Below are 24586 nucleotides of genomic sequence, written 5' to 3' on the forward strand. Positions count from 1 at the left end.
GAATGGTGTGAACTTGGGAGGCAGAGCTTGCAGTGAGCTGAGATTACACCGCCACAGCACTCCAGCCTGGGTGACAGAGCGAGACTCCGTCTCAAAAAAGAAAAAAAAAAAAGCTGTCTCCCAGGCTTCACCCCAGAACCTAAAGCCTCCAAATTCCTGGGAGTCAAGGCCCACGGCTTTTCTCCCCTGAACACTCCCAGAAGTTCTGATGATCAGCCAGATTTGGCAGTTTTTGCCTGCGCTTTGGGGTTGTCAAACTCAGTGGGCACTGGAATCACCTGGGGGTGTGTGAAATGACTGGGCCTCACCCCCAGAATCTCTGATTCAACAGATTGGGGCCGGTGAGGCCCCCAAATCTGCATTTCTAGCAAATTCCCAGGTGATACGGGCATGACACTTTGAGAACCATTGCCCCAGCTCATTTTCCAAGAGCCCAACTAGCAAACCGTCAAAGGAACCTTTACTCATGGGCCATGGTTGCAGTGGAGCATCCCTGACAGCATGGGAACTTTTTAAACAGAGACCCTCGAAATGATTGAGATAATTACAGCAACAACTGCTGTTTACTCAGAACTATTACATGCCAGACTCTGTGTTAGATGTCCTACGTCAGTATTTCTCATTATTTTACAGAGCTTCAAGATTCAAAAATCAAGGATCAATGAGATTAAGTAATCATCTAAGAGTATATTTATCACAAATGTGATCAGGACTTTCTAGAGCAAAACGTGGGCTATTTTCTTTAGCTCACTAGGCCTCTCTTTGTCATCCGAGCCATGAGCGGCTCTATTATGGGAATTTCAAACCAGGTTCAGACAGGGGTCATTACCCGGGACTTTTTGGTTAGAGGAGCCTTTCATTAGTTCCCCACAAATTGTATCCTACTGGTAGTGGCCTTTGGCCCCCACCGTGAGACCGCACTGCTGAGTGCTCACTTTTAAGAGACCTCTCATGTAAACAGGGATTGTTGCATCTACAGCATTCTGAGCCCTTTGGGTGGAAATGGTGAACTGCTGCTGGATCTGGGGAGACCCCACCTTAGTGGGTTTCTGCCTGGGTTCTGGGCTGGCTGATGTTCTGTTTGGCTGTAAGGACCTTGGGAAAGAACTGTTGGCACCAGATCCCAGGGAATGTTCACCAGCTAGACACGAAGGAGCTTATGTCATGACTGAAACACTTCCAGCTGGTGAGTCTTAGTGGGGGAGCTTCTTTCTCCCTATTTGTAAAGATTTGTCTGGCGTATAATAGGAAGCTCATAGATTTGTAAAGAAGTATAAAACACAGAGTAATTAGAGAGGAAATACAGGTGGCTCTGAGAGCTTTTTCTACCCTTAGCTTTTTGTTCCCACCCTTACTCACACACACACACACACACACACACACACACACACACACACACACACACCATGCTTCTGATTTTCTGCAGTTAATTTTACATCCGCAGGGACATCAGGAAGTCCTTCAAGCCATCTATGCCTTTCCTGGGGCATCTCCTACCACATCTGCCTGTGTTCTTCCCCATGCAAAGATAAGGAAGCGGGGAGGAGGGAAGGAAAAAGTGAACTGCGCTGCAGGGATTGATCTCTTGGGGTGGCCAGAGGCCTCCATGCAGAGCTTGGAGATGCTCAGAGGCTTCAGAGTGCTCATTCTTTCAGTTTTGAAAGGGTAGACACACGTAGGTCCTAGACAGTCTCCATCCACACCCTTGAAGGCAGCTGGCAGCTTGGAAGAATCAGCTGATACTGCAATTGGTGTTGAAACTTGACGACACTAGTACAGGGTCCACTTATTAACCATGCCACCTTCACTGAGCTTCGCATTGCCAATCTGACCTGCTCTTCTCCCAAGAGAGATTGTGAAGGCAAAAGAGATCATGGATATAAAAGTATCCCTCCAGTCTGGGATCTGGAAAGAACTCTGGGAATCTAGAGGTTTTGATTTACTAATGAGAGAACTGGGGTCCAGAGAGAGGAGGTAACTTGCCTGACGTCGCAGGTGAGTCAAGTGAGGAGGGAGGTAGAAGAAGGTCAGGGTGGAGGGAAGACTTCTGGGAATCTTTCTAGGCAGAGCACCCTCATCAGCCTCTAAAACAGAGCACTTGATGACTACTGTTTCTCGCTGAGTCTCTCTCTCTCTCTCTCTCTCTCTCTCTGTGTGTGTGTGTGTGTGTGTATACCTATCTCACATGCACGTTTTTTAGTTTAAATAGCAGAAAGGCAATGACTGCTCTTTACAGGAGAGAATCACACTCTTTTGCACTGACTACAAGGAAACCCACTGGGCATCATTCAACTTTGCAAGTTAGAACGTAAGACATGAAGTAGTAAAGGAAAACACTAAAGAGAATCTACTGCCCAAACTACCTTTCGTGTGTGGAGCTTGGTGGCCTTACAGTGGCCTACTACCCCCAGCCCGACCATATTATCCCTATTATTTTCCACAGATAAACACATTCCTGGTCCCCCTGCACCCAAACACACATAGGGCAGAACCAAAGAACATGGGCTACAAACACAGACAGACAAAGAGAATTGGAATTTTATTTCTCACCAGCACTGTGACCTTGGGCAAGTTACTTAATGTCTCTGAACTTCAGCTTCCTCATCTGGACAATAATAATACTTCCTAATGTTGTCCTGAGGATTAACAAAGGTAAAGCATAAAAAGTGCTTAATACAAGGGCTGGCACAGAGTAAGGTTAATAAATGTTATCTGCCGCTGTTGAAAATGTTGGAGATGATATTGAAGATCACATTATTGTCATTTTCATAAGAAAATTAACTCGTTTATAATTTTAATGAGATCTCACTAGGCTTCTAGCAATCTTGACTGCATAATTAAAATTTTGGTTTTCTACCCAGGAAAGAACTAATATTGTCCAGGTTTTAAGCACACCCTAGCTGGGCTGTTACCTCTGAAATACTGAGATGTTGTCACGTGGTCTCCAATAATACCTTGTGTATGTAAATATCCTTATATCTGAAAAACATATAAAATTACAAACAATAAAATGTACAGATAAAATGGAGGTAGAAAGCATGAAAACAAGAGCGTGAACACAAAAGCCCAGTTATAAGCGGGGTAGAAGTTAAAGGTGCTGCACTTTGCAGTCTACAAAGTGCTTTTTGTGTCCCCACTCCTGGTGGCCCCACAGCCAGCCTGGAAGGTAGACATTACTCTGCCCATTTCACAGGTGAGGAAATCAAGTCTCAGCCAGGTGGCAGGACCAGCATCCAGAGAGTGATAGATGCTGAGTCAGAAAAGACAGGAAAGAGCCACAACACGTAGGGCCTGGAGGACTTGGTAGAGCAATTTGGATTTTGTTTGGGGTTCAGTGGAAAGCCTTCAAAGGTTTAAGCAGGAGAGTGCTGCGACCTGATCCGCATTTTTAGAAGATCACTGGCCAGAGTGGAGAAGGCGGAAGTGGAACCAGGGAAGCCACCTGGGAGGTTGCTGTGGAAGTTCCAGGAAGAGATGAGGGTAGTGCCCATGGAGATAAAGTGGATGGATTCAGAGATAGGTAGAGGGTCCAAAGATAGCCTTACTGAGGATTGGATGTAGATGTTGGCAGAGAGAGGAGAAGGCACAGTTTCTCAGTGGTTTGCTGGGTGGTTGATTTAGGACGTCATCGTCAGGAGGAACCTGTTAGAGGTTGTGGGAAGGGGAGTTAGGCGATCCTTGCACACTTGTCAGGTTACAGCGACCTAGGCACACACGTTTGCAAAGAGTCGAGTTCCCCAAACATGCATCCTTCTCTGGTGGAGAGCAGGTCTGACACTCTTGCTCCTGGGCATTGAATACATGCTTTTTGTGAACTGTGTGAGCTAGAATGCTGCCGCTGGCTCTGAGAAGCCCTGTATTCCTTCTGCCGCCAGGGAACCAGGGAGCGAGTAATGACCCTTCTCAGAATGTTGGGCCTGATACAAGAAACAAACAAAAACCCCTGATGTCCTACCTTCTAATGTTTCAGACTTTGGGTAACTTTTTCTTTTGCCAGTCTCCATGGGATCTTTCCTCTGCTCATGTTTGAAAGTGATTCTTTTTTTTTTTTAATGTTGTTACTCAGGCCTTAAATAACCTTTGTCCTATGATGGCTTCTGAAAGGATGAAGCCTGGGTTAGTGCAAAAGTAACTGCAGCTTTTGCCACTGAAAGTAATGGCAAAACTGCAATTACTTTTGCACCAACCTGTAGAATTACAAGATCAACACCAACAATAGGCATTTGTAGAGTGTCATTCCATTAAAAGACCTCTCTCATGTACATTCCATGATTTTAGCCTCATGAAAATCTGAGGTAAGATAAATGGTGTTTAGCTCTATTTGAGAGGCTAAGGAACGTAGCAGCCACGAGCATGTAAACTACAATAATAGCATTATTACATTAAAAGAGTTGAGCTAGATAAGGTACTCAGAACAGGGCCTGTAACATGAATGTTAGATGACGTTGTTGTTATTGCTATTAGCCTCCAGATAGAGAAACTGCGGCACGATGAGGCTGTGATGTCCCCACACTCAGTAGTGGAATCAGTTTCAAGTTGTGTTCCCAGATGCCACCCTCGGAGGGAATCTATGTTCCAAAGGGACATGCATTTGCACAGGAAGCCTCCTGCCAGGGCTGGGTCCTTGTGAAATTCTTCTGTCCTCTGTGTGAGCTTCCCCGCCTCTCCCCCAGCCAGAAATCTCTGCATGTCTCCTGTCAAGTCTGCCTCCCCACGGAGGGGGGTTGAGCACTGTCCAGAAGCACTCTACCCTGCCCTCCCCGCCCTGCCTCCTGCCCCAGATGGCCTTCCCTCTACCTGTCACCTTCCAGTCCTCCACCCAGTGACCTTCTCCAACAGGTTTCTCCAATCGGGAGCACCCCGGGCCCTGACGACAGGCACGTGATGTCATTGAGTCAAGGTCCATGGGATGCTGCCTGCCTCAAGGGTGGGTCTTGGCAACAGAGGCCTTGCCTTGTACCTTGTCACTCTCCATCCCTATGTGCCAGGCCCAGTGCCAAGCCCAGACCAGGTACCCTGAGACACTGTACAGCTGGCTTCTAAAAAACAACAAAGGTGGCCACCAGAACCCACCTTCACACATGGGGGATGTGCTCATGATGACTGTCCCCTTGGGGAACGTGGCCTTTATTCCAAAGCTGGCGCCAGGGCCCAGGGCACCCCAAGTTCCTGGAACTCCTGAGCGTACCTCACCACCACCACCTGGCACCACACTCTCGTCTCTGGTGTTGGCCAGTCTCTGCCCTCTGAAGGTGGCTGCAGTCCGCCTGAGGAACCGGGAGTGTGACCTCCCTTCAGAAATACAGTTGAGAGGAGACGGGTCCTCAGCATAGGAGACCCTTAGACGGTAATGAACCGAGCTTTACTCTTTGCCTCATAGTACCACTCTGAAGACGGCTGCAAACATGGCCTTCCAAACTCGTCTTAGATAAGGGCCACATCACTGAGGTAAATAAAGGTAGAAGGTCCACCGCAGGGAGCTCTTTCAAACAATGGCTCTTCTTTGGCCGGCTCAGTTGAGAGAGCATGTTTACGTTTTGCCCTCAAAATATATTTTGAGGAGTGAATGAGTGAGTGACTATCGCGGTGAAACTGCATCACCTCATAGCCGAAGTGTGGGTTTGAGAGACAGTATGTGTGTTGTTGCGTCTCTGTGTGTGCGCGCCTGTAAGAGAGAAGAGCCTCCGAACCAGAGACGGTCTCTTTTTCGGAGGCAGCCCCCAGACCGCAACACCTCTTTTCAGTTGTCACTGAAGAAGGCAAAGAAGGCGGCCGGAGTCAGCCACAACGCTCATTCCTTTGCTGCTTCCTCTCCCCCAGAGCCTGCAAATTTGTTTCAGCCCAGTGGCTCCCTCCACTGACCTGAATTTAATTATTTTATTCTTTATAAACGGAACAGTTTCCCCGTCCCCTATTCTCAGCCCCCCACCACCCCCCACATTAACTGACCGCCCCTCATTAAGGGTTCTGAGAAGTCGGTTTTGTGTGGGAAGACGTTTGGGTGCCATTCACAGGCCTTGTTTGCAGGTCCCACTGTCCATCTCTGTTCAAATAATGAAGATTTGACCAGGCAGGGGGTCAGGGAGGATGTTTTGCCTGGATTCCCAATATTTGCTTTTCATCCAGTAAAATATTTTCCTGGGCATTGGTGGGAGAGGAAATGGACAATCGCCGTTTCTTCAGAGAGCAATTTCTAGTCGGCTGGCAGGGGTTCTGAGGCCGCCAGTGCGCCCTGCCCCTGGCACTCCTCCGATCTCGGTCCTCATGGCCAGGGTAGGGCTGGAGCCAAGAGATTTTCAGCATGGATATCATGGAAAGAAGAGGCTGTTTCAGAATCCAAACTCTACACAGTTCCTGAGTGATTGTGATGAGTGCTGAGGTGCCACTGAAACCTGTTTACCGAGGCTGCTACCCACCAGGGTCTCTTCACGGCCGTTTGCCCGTGAACTAAAACCGCCGGGTTGGATAGAATTCTCAGCAAAGCCCTGAATCCACTTGGTGGCTACCAAGAAGCATGGGATGGCCAGGCAGGGACCTTTCTGGGTTTTTCAAGGTGGAACAGTGAGAATTGATAGTGGGGTGGGCCTCTGGCCTCCCTCTTGGAGGCCCAAGAGAGCCTGGCACTGTCATTCATCAGCTCTGTACCTTGTGGCTCTGAGTCTCTGTTTGCCTGTTGGAGACGTGAAGTTGATGCTGCCTGCCTGCGGGGTGAGTGGCTCTGGAGCTAGACATTACCAGCTCTGCTACTCACTTGCTCTGTGACTTTGGGCAAATTGCTTACCTCTCTGTGCCTGGTTTTCCTCATTGTATTAGTTTCCTGGGGTTGCTGGAACAAATTAGTACAAACTGGGTGGGTTAAAGCAATAGAAATGTATTCTCTCACAGTTCTGGAGGCTGAAAGTTTGGAATCAAGTACATGCAAAACCCTATTCCCTCTGAAGGCTCTAGGGAACATCTTTTTTTGCCTCTTCCAGCCTCGGGTGCTGCTGGCATTCCTTGTAGCTGCATTTCTCCCATCTGTGCCTCTGTCTTCATGTCACCTTCTCCTGTTCTGTCTGTGAGTTTCTCCTCTAGATGTCTCAGGTGGACACTTGCCATTGGATTTAGGGCCTATCAGGATAATCCAAGATGATCTTATCTTGAGATCCTTAACTTAATTACATCTACAAAGATTCTTTTCACATAAGTTCACGTTCACAGGTTCTGAGGACTAGGACATGGACATATCATTAGAGGAACCACAATCAAGCCATTACACTCATCTGTCAAATGAGGATGATATCGGTGCCTACTGTGTTGTGGAGTTTACATGAGCTAATGTGTCTTATGCCCCGCACACAGCAAGTGTTTGTTTTCATAATCTGTACTGAGCCACAATTTCATAATTACCACCATCATCATCACCGTCATCATAACCAACTTTCATTGAGAGACTTTCCGAACTTAACACGTCTAAAATTAACTCTTGACTCTTTCCCAGTCTTCAACAGCTCAGTAAATAGTACCTCTGTTAACCCCAATGAACAGGCCAACATCCTGCAAATTATCCACGTTTCTTCTTTTTGTCTCACACTTCATTCCGTCCGTAAATCTTGGCTGTTCTGTCTCCAAAACAGATCTCCAACCCAACCACAGCCTCGCAAGATGCCCATGTTGCACCCCCCAGGCGCCCTGCATGTTTTGATGGTTGTGAGTGAGGCCCCTGGATTTATATAGGACACACGTGAGCAGCTACTTCAGTGATGCTGCTTCTCACCGCTTCTACCACTGTCCCCCATTCAAGACACCACTACCAGCCGGGCACAGTGGCTCACGCCTGTAATCTCAGCACTTTAGGAGGCCAAGACGGGCAGATCACCTGAGGTCAGGGGTTCGAGACCAGCCTGGCCAACATAGTGAAACCCGTCTCTACTAAAAATACAAAAAAATTAGCCGGGCATGGTGATGCACACCTGTAATCCCAGCTACCCAGGAGGCTGAGGCAGAAGAATCGCCTGAGCCCAGGAGGCAGAGGTTGCAGTGAACTGAGATTGTGCCACTACACTCCAGCCTGGGCAACAAAGTGAGACTCTGTCTCAAAAAAAAAAAGGCCAGCACCACCTCCCTCATGAATCATGGCAGTAGCTGTTGGCTGTCCTCTCACCTTCATCTCTTGCCCCCCAACACCCCCTCATCTCCTGCACATACCCATGACTGTCTACTCTCCTTGGAGCTAATTTTTAAAAACATGGATCAGATTTTGTTTCTCCTCTGCCCCAAGCCTCTACTCATTCCCTAATCTCACTCAGAGCAAAAGCCAAGTCCTCCCAGTAGCCCCCAAGGCCCCACATCCTCACTTGCCCCTCTGTCACTCTGCTGTAGCGCCCGGACCTGTGGCTCACTCTGGGACACAGGCCATCGGTCTTGGCATTTGCACTGGCTGTGTTCTCAGCCTAGAACACTCTTTTCCCGGCCGTCATTGTGGTCTTCTCCCTCACTGCGCTAGCTGCTCACATGTTTTGCATGGAACTCCCGGCGTGCCATTCACACGCACCAAACCGTGAAGGATGCCTGTGGGGGTGCGACACGGGGGTCCTGGAAGACTGTGATTCGGTGGGAGATCTATTTTGCAGACAGAATGGCCAAGATTTATGGGTGGAATGAAGTGTGAGAGAAAAAGAAGAAAGGTGGATAATTTGTAGGATGTTGGCCTGTTCATTGGGGTTAACAGAGGTATGATTTACTGAGCTGTGGAAAACTGGGAAAGAGTCAAGAGTTAATTTTAGACGTGTTAAGTTTGGGCAGTCTCTCAATGAAAGTTGGCTACGATGATGGTGATGATGATTGTGGTGATTATGAAGTTGTGGTCCTGCTTAAAAGATACCCCCCTTCAGGAGGCCCTTCCCTCACAATCATAGCTCAAACAGCACCCCATCAACCTCCATCCCTTTATTCTGGTTTTTCTTCAAAGCACTTAGCGCAAGGTCAGATTGTGTGCTTTCCCCACTACACCCAAGCTCCATGAGGTGAAGGACTCTGTTTTGATTCCTCCAGGATCCTCAGTACCTGGCACACGTGAGCCACATCATCAACATTTCCTGGATGAGGGCATTATTATGGGCCGGGAACTGGCTTTGTATGCGTGACCTCGTATCTCCCAGCAGACATATGAGGTCGGTACTGTAATATCCTTATTCGCCCCGGGCTTGGGGGCTCAGAAAGAGTAAATAAATGTTCCCTGGCTACCCAACTAAGTCAGTGTTAGCAGCAGGATCTGAACCAACTCGTCTTACTCCAGAACCCACTCTCTGAATCACCATCTGTCATGAGGCAGAAATGAAAGACTGTAAGTGAAAGACATTTGGAAATGGAAACGCATTGCGTGAAAGTACCAGAAGGACAGCGGCCGTGCTTGCGCGTCTGAGCAGATCCCTCCGAATTGATTTGGTTCTCCTTCCTGTTTAATTTTTTAAATTTTGAGAACTATTTTTGCTGCCTCCTGGATGATACAACTTGAGGTGGTAAGAAAGGTGTCTGCAAAGCGTCGTTCAGTGCCTGTCAGGTTTGATGGCCCGGAATGCTCTAGAAATGGGGCAAACAGGCTGCTTGAATGTGTCCGTTATGCCAAAAACAGATCAGTTTACTTTTCTGCCTTTAATAAACATGGCATACTGATTAGAATAAAATATTTCAGTATGGAGGGTGTGCAGAGAGCCTTCATCTGAGTCAAGATTCATTTATTCCCAGCTCTATCACTAAAATACCTTGCGGCTTTAAATAATAGTGACTCTTATTTCTGAATCCTAGAAGGTGCTAGGTACATTCAAAGTGCTTTACACTTATTAACTCATTTAATTCCCCAAAGCACTCTTGGAAGTAAGTACTCTTATCAACACCATGTAATAGTAGTCACCGAGGCACAGAGATACTCAATCACTTAGCCAAAGTTACGCAGCTAATCACCGGCAGACCCAGGATGTGAACTCAGGCAGTCTTTCCTGGGGACAGTTCCTAACCACACTGGTTCCCTATTGTGACTCTCAGCTTCTGTATCTGTAAATTTCAGGGAATGTACTCTGTCATAGTTTCCAGCTTGAAAAAAATCCATGCTTTTGAGACTGAGAATCTGGTAGGAGTTTTGAGTCATGGGCGTGAATGCAAAAGGAGAGTAAGAGAATGGGACGAGATGGGGCAGAGCTGAAAATATTACAAAGAAGGGCTAAGCTATGCTTCCTTTCTGTCTGGTTCTTGCTTGCATCTTGCCATGCTGTCATTTGCTACTTTTCTTGCCTCAGTGGTTTGTAAAAAATAAGAGCCCCGGGTGCACGTGTCCCCTCATTCACTCTGTGTGGGCAAAGGAAAATGAAGCCCTTATGGTCACCTGGTGTTTTTAACTTTGAAACAGCCTCATATCTCTTACTTAATTCACACAGAAATCCTGTGTGCAGAGCCAAGGACGTGTCCATTTTATAGACAAGGAAATGGAGACAGAGGTTGAGAAAACTGATCTTCCGGTCACATTTACCTCTTCCTGCCTCCTACAAGTGCTTCCTGTGGTTTTTTTTTGTGCTTTACTGATTTTAACAAATACAGCCTTTGATCACTCGCAGCTACCTCCCACACTGGTGTCATCACTAGGTGAGTTATAAAGACTCATCATCATGATACTATCCATGATTGGGAGCCTTCTATGTGCCAGGAATTTTTCTGGGGGCTTTTCACATTGTATTTCCTTCTGATCCCACAGCTCCCCTTTGAGATACACAGTGCTATGATGTCCATCGTACAGATGAGGTGAGGTGCTTGAAGCCACATAGCCCCAACCAACACGTGCAGACATCACATAGCTAGGAAGTGTGAATCCAGCATCCAAATGTGTTAGCACAGAGCATCCCCTCCCTGGCTAAAGCCTTCTGGAACTCCCAGTCATGCAAGACAATGTCCAAATTCCTCAGTGTGGTGTGCGTGCACCCCTGCAGCCAATGCCCTACCCCTCGAGCTGGCTCCACCTTCCCTCATTTCAGCCACACTCAGCCAGGCTGCTCCTCTCAACCGCACCCTCCCTCTGGACCTCACCCCTCCGCTCCCCTCCTTGGAATTCATACTCTCCCACCCCTCTCCGGCTGGTGATTTCTACCCATCCTTCATGGACCAGGCCAAACACCGCCTTCTCCATGCAACCTCCTCCCACCCACCATCTCCTCATGCCCTTTTCCGCACCCCACTGTCAGCCCTCCCAGGGCACCTGCACCACCTTCCAACAGAGTCACAGGCACCTAACACAGCCCATACTCCTTGGGATATTGAACAGTGAGAAGCAGGGAATGCCTGCCCCACCTAAGGGCATCTGATGACTCTTTTTTTTTTTTTTAAAACACATCACTCCAGCACAACAAAACATCTTTGTGGCATGTATTTGAACCACAGGCCACCAGCCTGAGGCTCCTGGGAGCACCTCAGTGAATGGTGTACTTCTCTACATGGTCAGGCCGAGCCTCCCGGGCCTCTGAGGAGTGGGAGTGACCACTGGACCAGCTGAGGCATGCTGGGTGGCCCTTGGTCTCCCCTCCTCTCACGGCATGCCTGGTGTCTCCTGGACTTCTGATGCAGGGCCACATACCTCTTGAGGAGTGGGAAAAGGGTCTGCACTGTGATGTGGAACCCTGAGTCCTCACCCCACACACTTGGATTCAAAGCCAAGGACTTGTACGAATGCAGCTTTTCTGGCCCTTGTTTCCATCATCTACAACATGATGGGATAAACTGGGAGCGCTCCAAGGTTGCACCCAGTGGAAGGATTCAGGCACTTCCTTTATTTCCTGCCTTGTAGATAGGAGAAACTGAGGCCCAGGAGCAGGGGACTTGCTCAGAGCCAACCTAGCTGGAGGTGGGACTGGAGCTCCCACTCTGGCCATATCTGCAACCCTCCACCTTGCTCCAGTGTCCTGCCTCTTCTCCCCCACCTTCCAGTCCCTTGATGCCTCTTTCCTTCCTTCCGCCCTGCCTGTGCTCCTCACCTGTGGGACATGAAGATCAGCCATGCCAAGAGTTGGTCTTGAATCAGAACCAAAATGGCAACTCCCGAGGCACTGGGCACCTGAGTGAACTCACTGTCATTAAGCAGGCAAGACATCCTCTAGCTACCTCCTGTTTGAATCCTATGCATCTTTCAATCCAGCTCCCATGGCACCTCCAACCAGGCTGCCCTTCCAGGGTACCCCACAAGAGACATCATCTTAATAAGCCCTCCCATCCATTGCACTGTATGGTCCCCCTGTGGGCGTTTTCACTTACTTTTAAGTACTTGTGTGTACATCATAGCTCCTCTACATGATTTCAAGCTCATTCAAAGCAGTAACCAAATTGCCTCCATTTTCTGATGCCTACCACTAGCCTCCACTTCAACACCTCATACAGTATTCTAAGTGCTGGATACATGTTTGGGGAATAAATGTTATCTTCATTCAGAATAAATGGTCAGGTATATAAGCATCCGTACATTCCAGGGTCAGACTGGGTTGAATCTTAGCTCTGGCCTCTGTGCACCGTGGGACCTTAGTCAAGTTATTTAACACTTTAGTGCCTCTGTTTTCTCACTTGTAAAATAGGGATAATCATAGTGCCTGGCTAACTGGGTGGCTCTGTAGATTAAATGGGCCATGCACGTAAATGACGTGCTTAATAGAGTGGCCAGCATAAAGTCGACTCCATATGTGAAGCTGTAACATTTTGGCAATTCTACATACAAGTTTGTGTGTGATTTTTTGAAAATATATTATACCACCTTGCAGTTCAAGTTTGGCTTTAGCTAGCTGCCAAGCCCTTCCCATCCTTGCATTTTCTGCAACTGCCTCACATAGGCACTGGCCGGGTCAGAGCGTGCCCCTAGAGCAGGGAAGGGAGAGATGGATTCCCATATCTCTGTCTTAACTGCCCGCCAGTTTGGGGCTCGTGGCCAGATTAAATGCTCTTACTCAATTCATGTGACTTGACAAATTTGGAATGTGTTAGGGAAAGAGAGTTTTTCCAGCTATGAGTCAGTACATTTATGCGCTCACACACACACACACACACACATTTTTTTCTTTAAAAAAAGAAGTTTAGCGAGAATCATTTATGAGTATGAAGTAGAAACCTCTGGAAATTTTATTTAGACCCAGAAGGCAAGTAATATTGAAGACATTTAATAAAGGGTTTGAAACAAGATAAAACTGGGAGAAAACACAGCTAGCTGCCTCCTCCTTCTGTATTCTCAGCTACCATGTTGTACACAGGAAGATCCAAATTACAGGAGTTTAATCTCATACCTCTTGAATACTCAGATTTTTGCTAAACATGGCCAGGAAATAAGAGATACGTAAAAGCAGGGAAGCCAAACCGGCGTCTCTTAAGCACCTAGATGTACCAGAGAGCCATGAGTGGGGAACATATCCCAAGTTCAAGAGGCTGTATGGGGGGAAAATGAAACAATTTGATTCAGACAGGCTTGGGTTCAAACCACAGCACCTCACTTTCATAATATTATCTAGTCTCCATCATATTCCATTTTATGGATGACAAAACTGAGGCTCAGAGAAGATCAAATATTTTGTTTCTGGACACAAAGCTCTTCTGTGGTAGAAATTGCATTCTAAACTGAGTCTGTCAGTCTCTAACCAAGAATATACTGTCTCCCAATGCTAAAGAAAGTGGTTTCAAATGATTTTTCCTCAGAGTGGAGTTTCCATACCAAGCAGGGAGGCAGACACACCCCTTGTCAAAGACGATGTCTGCAGATCCTAACCAGGCACGGCTTTCTGGGAGACCAGTGTCCTCAGCCACTTTCTGACACTTGCCTTTGCTTCCTGCCTTTTAGGGATTATGAAGAACCTGGTTCCCCCAGGGTGATCTTCTCCTTACTGTTTATTTTAAAGAAGGAAACCACCACCCACCCAGAGGGCTTCTGTTTTCCAGTTCACTCATATCTCTTTTGTGAGGGCTCGCTTTCATAGACTCCCAATCTTAAGGGAGCTGTGTCTTTCTCTCAGAAACAGGAGCCGTAATCAAAGGTATATTCATCCCCCTCACACCTGCCAGCAGCCGTGTTGGAGCCAGAGTTCCCTGAGGCCTGGCAGAAGGAGGCGCAGGTCAGGTACCTGGGAGAATTTTTCCCTAAACGAATCAGATCGCCCTATGGTTGCCCTTCTAAAGATCGCGGGGTACCTGGTGGGGCTTCTCAGATTGCTGGGGGATCTGAAAGGGGCCCAGAGTTGAAAAGGACACATCCTTCCATCTTATAAATACTTTTGAGGGCCACCAGGTTCCGGGAACCACAGACACAGAATCCAGCTCTTCAGCGACTTCCCATCACTCGCAGGTAAAGACAGAACTTCTTGAAAGGGCTCCAAACCCTGGCAAGATCTGGCTCTGCTCTTTCTCTGGCCTTCTCGGCTCCAGCCACTCTGGCAGCTGCCAGTCTCTGGGGTCCACCGTGTCCCTCCCGCCACAGCCCACACGTGCCCTTCGCTGCTCGTTCAGCTTTTCTTCCTCTCCCTGCCTGGTGTGCGCTGCCTGTCCTCCAGGTCTCGCTGCAATCTGCTGTATCCTCCTGTGCCTCTCTATGCAATCTTGCCACATTGCACAGTGCTTCAGTTAGCACAATAATGTCATTGAAGTCTTTATCTCTAGCCTGACTCTAAGGCCAGGGTTCACCTAATCTCCCCATAGCCTGGCCCCTAGTCAAAGCCCCATAAAGAGTTGTTGAAAGAATGAAGAGACATCAGTGAGCAAAATAGACGCTGCCCTTGGCAAGTGACACTGTCACAAACAGAAGAAAAAAAAAAAAAATGCTGCCCTTCCCAATGCTGGACACATACATCTTCCTAGAGTGTCAGTTGTCAAATTGTACTTGACAACTTGGAGGGAGAAATATTTTGAAACAAATACGGGTCAATTCTAGAGTTGAATTCAGTCTTCTCATAAACGTCCAAGATGTCAAGCTGCGTCTACACACCCCAGGGCAGTTGGGAACACAGGCTCTTCTGTCCTCTTGGGGAATCTCAGTTGAAGTTAGGTTGTGGCTGGAGAAAGAGATGGCCCAGTTTTCCGTAACTCCAGTTACATAGCCAATGTTGAAGAGGCATTGTGGGGAAGAAATGGAATGATGATTCAGTCAGGCCTGAGTTCAAACCTCCATGTTGAACTTTCTACTCTTATGACTCTGGGCAACATTTTTAATCTCGCAGGTTCAGGTTTACCATCTGTAGAATGGGTACGCGAATGCCTGTACTTCACAGTTGCTGTGAAAAAGGGAGATAAGGCTTAAGACCCAGCCCAGAGCCTCCTGGCACAGAGCATGTGCTCCGGAAGTGGTAGCTATTACGTGAGCAATTTTGCAGATGAGCAAATGACATATGCATTTTATTCCATATGACCAGCATTTTCTGCCCTTCTGAATGAAAGGCTATTGTTAGGGACCAAGGTGAAATATTGCCTGGAACAAAGACAGGTCACTGAAGACTGCACTTCCGGCTTGTGGAGTGAGGGCCAAGCTTGGGCTCCACAGAAGTCGCTTATAGCTTTCCACCCTTTTTGAGCTTGACCTTGCTCTTATTTCCGGTCTGGGATGGCTCCAGCCAGGGCTGGCTTCTCCCTCCCGTATGCTCCCTGGCTGCATTCATGCCTTTCCCTCAGTTTGATGCTATCACCTTAGGACATCATGGCCTTTTTACTAGACCTGGAGCTTCTTACTCATCTGCTAAATGTTTGCTGAATAAGAAGTGGAATGGGATAAACTTCGTAAGAGGGAATGACCCTCGGGGAGGGCACTTCTCTTCCACAGGCCGTTAAAGTCGTTTCCCTGGTTCTCCCCCTTCTGGTGCCTGGCAGTCCAGCAGGCTCAAACTAGGCCAAAAGGGAATATGTGGGGACTCATGGGGAAAATGCCACTGGCTTCTTTGTCCTTATTGTGATTTTCTCTATATGACCAGTAATTTCTGGCAAAAGGAGTCCTGAGCCAGGAAGGTTGGAAACGTGTGTGCATGTGGAGCTCGGAGGGCACTAAAAAGCCCTATGATTCAGGTTAATTCATTTTTTTTTTCCTTTTCTTTTTTTTTTTTGAGACAGAATCTCACTCGGTCAGGTAGGCTGGAGTGCAGTGGTACAATCTCAGCTCACTGCAGCCTTCGTCTCCCAGGCTCAAGCAATTCTCCTGCCTCAGCCTCCTGAGTAGCTGGGATTACAGGTGTGTGCCACCACGCCCGGCTGTTTTTTTTTTTTTTTTTTTTTTTTTTGAGACAGAGTCTCACTCCATTGCCTGGGCTGGAGTACAGTGGTGCAACCTCGGCTCACTGCAAGCTCCGCCTCCTGGGTTCACGCCATTCTCCTGCCTCAGCTTCCCGAGTAGCTGGGACTTACAGGTGCTTGCCACTGTGCCTAGCTAATTTTTTTTTATTTTTTTTATTTTTTAGTAGAGATGGGGTTTCACCATGTTGGCCAGGCTGGTCTCAAACTCCTGACCTCAGGTAATCTGCCCGCCTCGGTCTCCCAAAGTGCTGGGATTACAGGCGTGAGCCACCGTGCCCAGCCCAATTCAGGTTAACTCCTAATGAGAGCCGCTGCCTTCCAAGTGCAGGAACCGTAAGCTCCACTCGGCATGCACTGTGGCCTTGGATTCCCCTCCACAACCCAAGGAGCCAGCTCTGGTTAGAGTCCTGCCCAGCTGAGAAGGAAACCAAGGTCCCGGAAGAGAACTGATTGGCATAAGGACACAGAACACGTGTGTGAGAAGTGGGACCAGACTCGGCCCTGCAAGACTAGCGCTCCTTCCACCATGCTGCTTAGGATCTAGTGGGGTCTAGTGGGGTGATGGTGCAGCACTGGGCTCAAGGATAAAGGGAGAAAACAGAACTGATTAAGTGGGAGTCCCCAGCTCTGAGAATAATTCACTGTGCAGCCCCAGCCAAGTCACTCTGCTCCGTGTACTCCAGTTTCTGCCTAGTCAAGGATAATAACAGGTATTGTCAATAACAAGAACAGCTAACACCTGCTCACACTCTTCTAAGCCCTTTATATGTATCACCTCCCTCAATCCTGCAGGGGAAGGTGGCGTTAATTAATTAGGGGAAGAGTGAGGCAGATCATTTGAGAGAGGGACTAGCATGGCTAGCTATGTGGCTGTGGAGCATGATGGGTTCAAGAAAGGAGAAGCTGCCAGTGAGCCAGGAACACAGTGGGGGGATGGGGGAGGGGAGGGAAGTGGGGAGAGATGAGCAGGCGCCAGCCTCGCAGGGCTGCAGAAGCCGTGGGGTGGGGAGCATGATCTTTGTCCTGACCCAGGTGAGGAGTCTGTTAGCTGCCCCTGTCTTACACCCCTTCTTTATACATTGTACCTTCTCCCACTCGGTCTGTTATTTGTCTTTCTCCTTTTTTATGCCACGAGTTTCTTAACAGTAGGGACCGGGTTTTATTTATGTCTATCTGGTGCATAGCACAGAATCAGATATATATGGATACCCAATGAATTATTGTTAGTTAGATATTTAATATACTCAATACTAAATATTAACATGTTCAATGTTTAATAGCTATATATAATATATTTAAGTTCTATATTGACATTAGTACCTGTATCAGTCCATTTTCACACTGCTATAAAGAACTGCCTAAGACTGAGTCATTTATAAAGGAAGAAGGTTTAATTGGCTCACAGTTCAGCATGGCTGGGGAGGCCTCAGGAAGTTTACAATCATGGTGGAAGGGGAAGCAAGGCACCGTCTTCACAAGGCGGCAGGAAGGAGAAGCGCCGAGCGAAGGGGGAAGAGCTCTTTATAAAACCATCAGATCTCGTGAGAACTCACTCACTGTCATGAGAACAGCTTGGGGAAAACCACCCCCATGATTCAATTACCTCCACCTGGTCTCTCCCTTGACACATGGGGATTGTGGAGATTACAATTCAAGATGAGATTTGGGTGGGGACAGAAAGCCTAACCATATCGGTACCTATAATGTAACTTGCATTATGCAAGCATTTCTGCTACTAAATGATATATGCATTTCTGTAAATCCTTGCATTCTGAAAAATTCAAAAATCACAGAGATTTGGGAGATAATAAGGGTGTAGCGCACGACTCAGTTCATGCAACTCTGTAACAAACCACAATCCTAGTGATGATTATAGCACAGTTAAAATGACGTGCTAAATTTTGAATTAAAAATACATTAGTAACTTTAGGACCTGAGTAACCATAGGGCTATATTTTACAAACCAAAAGGGGAACTTAAAGGCAAGTGGCTAGAGAAGGTTTGAGGCAACCGAGTTATGGAGGCAGGAGCGGACAGATCTTCATCGGAAGTTACAGGTATAAGAGCAGTTGCAGGCTTTCCTAAAATATATCAGAGAGGGCCGGACACGGTGGCTCATGCCTGTAATTCCAGTACTTTGGGAGGCTGAGGCAAGCGGATCATGAAGTCGGAGATCGAGACCATCCTGGTCAACATGGTGAAACCCCATCTCTCTAAAAATACAAAAATTAGCCGGGCATGGCAGTGCATGCCTGTAGTACTAGCTACTCGGGAGGCTGAGGCAGGAGAATTGCTTGAACCTGGGAGGCGGAGGTTGCAGTAAGCCAAGATCGCGCCACTGCACTACAGCCTGGAGACAGAGCGAGACTTCGTCTCAAAAAAAAAAAAAAAAAAAAAACTATCAGACAGGAGTGGTCTAACATGGCCTTTGCACAAATATAAGGGAGAAGTGAGCAATAAACTCTTCTAAGACAGCACATGGCCACACTGAGCCAAGAGGAAGAACATGGAGTGAGCGGGTGTCATGGATAGCATGGAGTCATCTATGGCTTACTACACTCAGCTGTGTCAGGGATCTTTGCATCCAGATGCTGTTACTTGGTGATGCAAAACATGAATGTGCTGGGAACATTTGCCTAAGAGCTAGTACTACTTCCACATTTTATGGACATCATTCCACTGTGTATCTTAACTTAGCTGAACTGTCTTATGGAAGTAAGTGCAGTAGAACGAATGATGTCTAATATAACACATGACTCATTAAGTCGATAATGCCAGCTGTCTAGTTTACATTGAAAAAAGTACTGGTCCTGCACCCTGCATGGGTTGTGGACTGTTTTCCTCTCGGTCTGTGAATCTATTTGGTAAATTCACCTTACAAACAGAGCATGGAGCAAGAGCATATGGAGTTGGGAGACGCTAATTTAGAGTATCATACATCTACACTGTGATGGCCCCCTCCTCATAAGGAGCAGCTAGACTACACTGGTTGTACCTCCGGACTCAGAGTCAGAGGATAGTCACCCCAGCCTGTCTGATAACTGTGTGACCTCAGGAAAGTCAGTTAACCTCTCTGTTTTCCCAACTGCAAAATAGGGCTAGTGACATGCCCCTTAAAAAGTAAGGAGCTGATTCGCTGGTGGATAAAAAGCTCTTTCTAAGCTATGAAGGATTCTGGAGAGTATTGTTCTCGCAGGTCAGTGCCTGGAATGCTCAGGTTAGCTTATCTCCTGGGGTGCCTCCTCCCACCGGATGGTTAGTTCTAAAGGGCAGTGGACAAAAGCCCTCAACTTCTTGGAATCAAAGTAAATTAATCACTGGGATTAACTGCAGAAGCTTGAATTCCCCCGCAGGAAGGAGGCCCAGAACTTTCAGCTGGGGAATTTTGCTGGCCTTTGACAAAACTGAGGAGGAGGGAAGCCTGTGGCCAGTATTCTCTGTCTCCTTCCCTGAGTGCTCTGCCCGATACCCCGAGGCCACCACTCACCTCCAGGACTCCAGTCACCCAACACCGGTGGCTAGGACCCCTCCCTTAGCCACTCCCACAAAGCCAGGTCTGACTACTCCTTCCCCCAGATAGCGCAGTGGAAAGGAACACAGGCTCTGGAACCATATGAACGTGGCTTTGGATTAGCCCGACCACTCACCAGGTCCACAGTCATGGAGGCCAAGTTGTCACTTTTGGAGCTGGTTTCCCCACGTGGAGAATGGGCTGCAACTTCCTTCCTTCCATGATTAAGAGAATGATACACCAGCACTTTGCAGACTTTAACCTGCCCAGGAGTCACCTGAAGGTCTTGTTAAAATGCAGGCTGCTCTCAGACCATAGGGCTTGGTGGGGCCTGGGACTCTGCGTGTGCAGCAAGCTCCCAGCCAGTGCGATTGCACGGTTGAATAGCAATACCCCAGATCAGGTGTGTGAGGGACCTGGCGCATGGTAAGTACTCAGTCAACAGAATCTGCCACCTGAAAGTTTTCTTTCCCCCAGCCAAAAGGTTCTCCTTTGAAAACAGGAATGGATGGAAAGATAAAGCTCTGCCCACCTCAGAATTCTCAGGGAAACAAGAAAAAACAAGTTTGGCTTTCAAGACGGGCTGGGTGTGGGGAGTGAGAATGGTGTGCCCTCCGCGGCAGCTCCCTGGCTCAGTGGCTGCTCCGTGCACATGTGGTGGCCTCTGCCCTGTGTGCTTAAACCTCTAGGGCTCAGGCCCCAACTTGCCGTGCTGTGAACACATCCTCAGAACCAGGCACATGCCTTTTTCTTCCAGCTACAGCTCTCCCGAGGAATTTTCAAAGCACACGGGGTTCGCTTGGCAGGAGTCTCCCAGGATATAAATACGCTTTGGGGGCTTTTGTTTTAAGGACTGCAGTATCTTTTCGACTTGAGGCCTGAGCACAGAGCTTTCCCCCTTCGCCCTCACCAAAATGCAACCATGAAGGGCCGCTGCCAGGAAGACTCAAGGAGGCTCTGAGTGAGGTTAAAGAGAGGCCTCCCTCACCCCTTCACCCGCCGATTTTGCCTTTCACTTCGCTCTTCTAGAAAGCCTGCTTTCTCCACAAGCTGCTGACTCATCCAGGGCTGGGGTCTTTTTTTTCTTTTTTTCTTTCTCAGAATCACCACAAAGCCCAGAGATTTTGAGGTTGGTTTAATGAGCGGCTCAGTCCTCACCATTTCCTTTTCATTCATCTTCCCCACCTCCATCCCAGTCCCCCATTGACTCCATCCTGCTGGAAAAGAGATGGACACCCAATTGCTCTGCCCTGCTTTTGATAGTGAGTTTCTGTCCCCTGTAGGTCTGGACGTACTGACTGCTCTTGGAGTAAAAAGATTCCCAGGATGTGAGCAACACGGGACCGGTGAGTACTGTCGCGTTTGGCAGTCGTGGGGCCTAGGCTGGATTTCAACAAGGGGAAGGAGAGGGATGGGAGGGGCAGGGGCAGCTGAGCTCTGGCAGCTCTGAGACTGTATTTCCATGCACATGTACCTGGAAACAGCACAGAGCCGAGAATCTAGGTGTGAGTCCCTTGGAATCCACTGGGTTCCTGCCAGTCCCTCCCCAGGAGCGCTGGAGCCTGCAGGTAGCTGGGCTGTCCTCCCTCTGCTCTGATGACGGCAGCCCAAACTCACCATCCAGAGGGCGTGTGCTCAGAAGTGTTTCCAGCAAACCTCTAGCCAGGGCTAGGGAAATAGTCTTAGGACAGAGAGGGAGCTACCTGGCTCACACCAGCTGGGAAACCATGGCCCTGAAGAGACAGTGCTGAAGTGAGGCAGGAAAGCCACCTTTGCACATTTGAAGGACTGTCATGAGCAGGACAGAGGTGGGCAGCTGTTGACTCCACCTAAGGAAACATTCCTAACAGAAGAGCTATGCGAGAGTGCAATAGGAAACCTGGGGAGTAGAGTGAGTTCCCTGTCGCTGGCAGAATTCAAGCAGAGGCTGGAGAAATGTCTGTGGGACATGTCAAAGGGGAAAGTGCGATGTTTACAGACCCTGTTCCCTGGTGATCAAGACTGCTGTGAGGGACAGGCAGTGGGAGGAGGGAGAGGGTGTAAGGAAAGTCTGAATGAGGGAAGCTTTTGAACTCGTGCCTGCAAATGCTCAGTACTGCCTCCGTTTTAGGTGCAGGTTCTGCTATAAAACTGTTTGGAAGCCACTAGATGAGATGACCCTCGGGTCCCTCCTCCGTTGTTGCCCATTGGCTGGCTGTACCTGAGCTAATGCCAGACAACGCACATATCATAGGCATGAGCCCAAACACCTGCTGTATGTGGTGTGGGGGCAACTCTCAAAGCATGATGACAGTGTTGCGGGAGCCTCTCTCATGCCCGACCACCAGAAGAGTTACTGGCTAGTCATACCATCAAGGGACTCGGCCCAAGATCCAGACCACATAGACAAGAGGAAAAGGCACGGGGGAACAGGTGGCAAGACCCACCCACCCCCTACTCCCCAGGGCCCCAGAGAAGGCAAAAGTGGGTGTGGCCCAGGCAGGTGGTTTGGCCTCACCTGGAACCATGGGCCCTTGGGCAGGGGCAATACCACATGCTCCAGTGGCCAAAACCTGGCCCACTGAGCGTGAGAAAAATTGCACTCCAGACACAAATGGGGAAGTTACGCAGAGGGACACCCATTGCGCTTGGGAGGGTCTGAATAATGAGCACGCGGGTTCCTTTGTGCTTTGTAACTGGGTCTTCTTCCCCTGGGGTCTGGGTCAGCTGCAACAGTAAATATTTATCAAGGGCCCCTGAGGGCAGGGCTCTGTGGGAGGCCAGAGATGGTGTTTTTCTTTAAGAAACTGACAGCCTGGATGAGAATCGAGTTTGACAGTGGTTGTGCACAGGCTGTATATTCAGCTGATCTCTGTTTGCTGTCGGGGGGCTGGGGAAAGGAGGGAGAGGAGAGGACTGAACTGTGACTTGGCACGTTCTTGGCAAGTCTTTAAGCAGGAGTTGAGTTTTAAGGACAGGTGCTGTGTGCTTGCATTCACAGAACCTGGCATGTAGTAGGTGCTCAGTAAATGACTGTCAAATATAGTGATGAGGAGGCGGCCCAAGGAGGCGATGTCTGTGGTTCAGAGCATGGCCCCTGGAGTCAGAATGCCAGGTTCCCATCCCAGCCCTTCCACTAGCTGTGGGGCCTCATGCGTCAGTCTCCTCCGAAGATGGGGATAGTGATAGTTCCTACCTCACAGAGTGGTTGGGAGGATTTAATGAGTTAATTCACATGAAGCTGTCAGGCTCTCATGCTGGGACATAATAAGTCTCAATAAATATTAGTCCTTATTCTTATTCTAGACTTGAACCCAGGTTAAGGCCCAATAATGGGACAGGAAAAAGCAGTGTAGGTTGGAGGACAGAGCACTGGGCTGGGAGTCAGAAGCCCTGGCATAGCTGCAGGGCAGGGTCGAGGAAGCAATCCCTCCCGGTTAGTACATCCTCTAAGCTGGAGATGCTGTGGAAGGCTGTCAGGGTGGCACTGTTTTTCCTCCTGGCTCCCTCTGGTCCCTCCTGGTTGACAGCAGAGGCGGCTCTGCTATTTATTCCTAGCTGTGGGCCTCCTGGAGAGTGGTGTGACCTCTCAGAACACCGCTTTTTCCCAATGAATGGGGACACCCTTACTATCCTTCTTCCCTCCGAGAAGTAGTCGTGAAGACTGAGAAACACCAGCACAAAAGAAAGATTCCATTGATACAGATGGAGAATCATTTAAGATCCCAGCTTGGGTAGTGTGGTCTCAAGTCCCACAGTTCCCTGTTCCTTCCCCAGTGAGGTCTGGCTGTCTCCATGGCTGGAAGACAAACAGCGTGTCGCCAGATTCCCATAGTGATGATTCACTTTGCAAAAGGCACTCCCCACCACCCCAGGATTTGGAGCATATTTCAGATAAAAATTGCATTCGCCTGAAACACTTGTCAGGGTTACGTTTCTTACGTGAGTGGTAGACCTGGAGTTACAGAATGAGCTTGCTTAGTGGCCTGCCTTTGGCTCCCTCACCCCATCTCACCCAGACCCTAGTGGATAGCAGGATTGTAATGTAAGCCAAAATTGTATATGAACAAACACAGCCCCTGAGACTAGAGGATCTAAAACTATTCTAGATTCCTTTGCCCATCAACCCCCCTGACATCTGCCAGGTGGCCACAGCCTCACTTCCAACTTGGGTGGGAAGACGGATGGCATGAGGGGATCAATTGGTCATGGCTGCCAGGGGCACTATGCTGAGAAGTGTGTCGAGGCATATCCAGGAAAGAGTATGCTGCAGTGGATTACTGATGTCTGCTGAGGAGGCAAGAAGAATGATAGCATTCCTGCCACTTTTTGGCATCCCCAGACAAAACAATTTATTTTTTATTTTTGAGATTGAGTCTCACTCTGCCACCCAGGCTGGAGTGCGGTGGCACGATCTCAGCTCACTGCAACCTCCACCTCCTGGGCTTAAACAATTCTCCTGCCTCAGCTTCCCAAGTAGGTGGGATTACAGGTGCCTGCCACTATGCCCAGCTATTTTTTTTTTTTTTTGTATTTTTAGTAGAGACAGGGTTTCACCATGTTGGCCAGGTTGGTCTCCAACCCCTGGACCTCAAGTGATCCGTCCACCTCAGCCTCCCAAGGTGCTGAGGTTACAGGCATGAGCCATCGCACCCAGCCCCTAGACAAAACAATTTCTAAGTCTACCTTCCTGCATCATACTTTGTGGTATTATATCAGCAACCTTATTTTATATCAGAGGGACAAGGTGTAGGCAAACCTCATTAATCTGAACCACTTTGGGAGCAACCCAAGTGAGTGAAAAATCTTCAGCCCAGGGTGTTTCCTGCAGGC

General features: G+C 48.5%; 1 protein-coding gene across 5 annotated transcripts in view; it reads left to right on the forward strand.

The window, feature by feature from the left end:
• The window catches only part of ZHX2 (zinc fingers and homeoboxes 2), a 193881-nt gene that overhangs the window by 63233 nt on the left and 106062 nt on the right, over window positions 1-24586 (forward strand). For 4 of the 5 annotated variants that reach the window (XM_065519570.1, XM_065519569.1, XM_045398634.2 and 1 more), the window contains one exon: window positions 21058-21120. The exons of the other annotated variant lie outside the window; for it this stretch is intronic. The gene's annotated coding sequence lies outside the window, so the exon portion shown is untranslated. The remainder of the gene's footprint in view (window positions 1-21057; window positions 21121-24586) is intronic. 5 annotated transcript variants of the gene reach the window in all.

This window comes from Macaca fascicularis, chromosome 8, assembly GCF_037993035.2.
Source record: "Macaca fascicularis isolate 582-1 chromosome 8, T2T-MFA8v1.1".
Classification (NCBI taxonomy): Eukaryota; Metazoa; Chordata; class Mammalia; order Primates; family Cercopithecidae; genus Macaca; species Macaca fascicularis.